We start from the raw sequence: 3,234 nt of genomic DNA on the forward strand, positions 1-3,234 counted from the left end.
TGTACAACTAGAAAGCAAAGAGCTGTAATAATAATTCTGCATTATAGCCATGTGTAAGGTTTCCTGAAGTCATCCACAGTTGGGTTGGCTCCATGCAGTGGGAGACAGTCCTGGAGACCTGGCCTTTCCCTGGGGATCTGGGGGAAAGGGGAAGGGAATGGATTTGGCTGTGCTCACCCCAATTGCATGATGGCAGAGATGAGAATAAATAGGGAAGTTGAAAAGGAAACCTCCATTGTGAGTCTGCTCAGGCAAAGTCTAAACAGTTGAGGAGTTTGTTTTATCAAATCAAAATATTTTGGTTCAGCGGTGGTGTTGGCTTGAGTCAGTGTGTCTGGGCTGACACAGTGTTGGAGAAACACTCAGGTTTGAGGGGCTGGATCCCTGGCACTTGGGGGTCAGGAGTTCTGAGGCCATAGGAGAGGGGGTGTTGCTCATTGTGGCCAGGGGAGGCTGGATGGGAGCAATCCCATTTCCCATGGCTTGGGTTTAGAGTGTTCAGATATTTTAAGGCCTCTCTGAAGCTGCTCTGTGGCCCTGTTGAGTCTGATCTGCTGCTTGGACCACAAATAAGGGTTTTAAGTGGAATGGGAGGATTTTTGAGGGAAAACAGATGAATAACTATGGAGAGTTAATTATCTGCAAACCCCTGAAATGGCATGAGTAATAAAATATAGATAGGTACACACTTAATCCTATGATGCCATTAGTGGTCTGTGTCTCTGTGTCAGGGAATGATGTGCAAGACAATACTCCAAATACAAAATTGCTGCCTGCAGCACTGAAGGTTCAGCTCTTTGGAAGTATGGTCTGGTTGAAGTGTTCTTCCAAAAGTATCTTGCCAAAAAACCTGGTGCTGAGGATCTAAGAACAAAACAAGTAAAGGAGTTGAGGTTAGGCTGGAATAGATCCTTGTGTAGCTCCTGACCTCTCCCACATCTCCCCCAGATACAATTCCCAGTGAGAGCTCATTGTTCTTCTAAAAAGTGATTTTTTCCTACCTGTTAGTTTTGTTTAGGATGTGATAGAAACTGTAGAAAATAATACCATGTAGTTTTTGTTCAAATATTTCCTCCTTTCCTTCCCTATCCCAGAAATTTTCCTATTTTTAACTTGTTTTTAGCCATTCCACCTGACCCTTCAATATTTCCATATTTCAAGGAGATTTAGCCAAATGGTGTGTTTCCATGGCTGATATGCAGCAATAATGTAGGGTTAATACCTAATTAGTTCCCAGGGACATTGAGCTTTTCATGGATATTCAGTAACAAAAGCAACAACAAACAAGCTGAATTCCTAGGTCTTAATTCATCGGGGAGGAGGAAATAGGAACCTAAAAATGCAGGAATTATTCAGTGCAGTCTGAAAGCCTCGTTCTTTCTCTCATGAAGCCCAGAGGATGCTATAGTAGCTGACAAGGGAAATATAACCTCCTCCTCCTCCTTCCCTCCCTCCCTTCAGGGGGGCTGGAGATGTGTCTGTGTTTGCAGCCCTGACATCTCCAAACAGGAAAATTCCCAGTTCTGCAACGCACTTTAAACAGTTCCCTGCCCATTCCCCTCCCTGCCTTAACCCCCAGCCAAGCTGACCCTGGGTTTTTTTGACATCCAGCCATACCTGATCAGTCGTATCCCCAGCAGCTGGATGTGATCAGAGCTGGCCTTCCACCTCGCAGGATGGCGAGCATATGGGCCTGCGGGCTGCAGCCATTATGTTCCTGAGCACTGAGCTTGTCTGCCCCTGGCTACAGAGGGTTCTTTCCCCTCTCAAGCAATTGCAAATAAACCTTTCTGATAAGTAACAGCAAAACAAACAGGCCCTTTGGCTCTGTAGGCAGTGAGAAGGAGGGAGGAATAAAAACCTGACCCAGTAACAAAACCTTTGCTGTGTTTAGGCAGTGCCTCCAGGAGGGAGAAACCGTCTGCCCTCAGCCAGACAGAGCTTTGCTGGGAGCAGGAGGATGATTAGCCCTCAAGTGCTTTGCAGCCAGGCCCTGGTGTGGGAGCTCCAGGGGATGGAGGAGGTTTGGCTCAGAGAACAGCCCTGGAGATCATCTGGACCATCAAAGGGACACTTTGAGCTGACCCATGTGGGCAGTCTTATCTCAGCCTGGAACTGAAGGCTGAGAGTTGTGAGAGTCCTCAGCCCTGAGCAGGAGGATGGCGCAGGGCAGCTGTGGGAAGAGGCTGGGGAAATCCCAAACAACCTCTCTGCGTCCCTCCGTATTTCCAAAAACTTTCCAAAAAGTGTCTCAGGTTCTGGAAGGGCTCACAGGAGGCCTCTGGAACTTGGCATTCTGTGTTCCAAGTGAAGTGTAACCAAGTCCCCGTGTCTTGGGGATTCACTGTGGTGCCTGGAGAGTTCAGGAGGGGTCCCTGAGTGTCCCCACCACCCTAGTGTGACCTGAGCCCTGATCACTATGGAAATATTGAGGCAACAAAGAGATTTTTTGCAGGTAATGTATTACAGAAATGATGGAGTTTACCTTCCTTTCTGGAGTGCCAAGGAAATAGGACTTCAGCCTTCCCAGACAATCCTGGCTTCCCAAAACTGTGGCACTTAGAGAATGTGCACACCAGGGCATCCAGATGGGAGCTGACATAGTCTTTAAATTGTGGTCTAAGCCTAAGGATGGGAAGAACCCTCTCATTTTGCTCTCTGAACCCTGCTAGTGCAACACTCACTGTTGCTGCCCTGTGTGTGTGGTACTTGAATACCCACGGCCACAGAAACCTGTGGATGAGCAGGCAGGGGAAAAGCTTGCTCCAAGATGTTAAAAAAATGTGATGAAAGGTGGTGAACTAAACAGCTGCCTGCTAACACAGGCACAACCCCTTTCAGGCCAGGAGTCTGTTCTGGGTAGATGTCTCATTTCTCCAGGGTTCCTTGAGGGGCTGAGCCTCTCCAGTGCGCTCCCAGCTGGTGGTAACTGCAGTCAATAAATAATGGACTTTTCCCACTTGGAAGCCAGACCTGTGAGGAGCCTTTGAGCCCTTTGCCTGGGCAGATATGGCCAAGGTTATCACCCTGGCAGGACTGCAGTGAGCTTGGACTCTGCCTTGAAACGCTGCCAGAGTCTGCCCCAGGCTCGTGCTGAGAGGCTGGAAGCACATGAAGGGCCTGTGGTGCTGTCACCTCGGGCTGACAGGGGCCAGAGCACTGATGTCACCACACAGTTACAACAGATGGCACCAGGGACAAGCAGTGGTGCTGCCAATGCCTCTTCTCCTTCAG

The sequence above is a fragment of the Geospiza fortis genome, unplaced genomic scaffold, assembly GCF_000277835.1.
Source record: "Geospiza fortis unplaced genomic scaffold, GeoFor_1.0 scaffold408, whole genome shotgun sequence".
NCBI lineage: Eukaryota > Metazoa > Chordata > Aves > Passeriformes > Thraupidae > Geospiza > Geospiza fortis.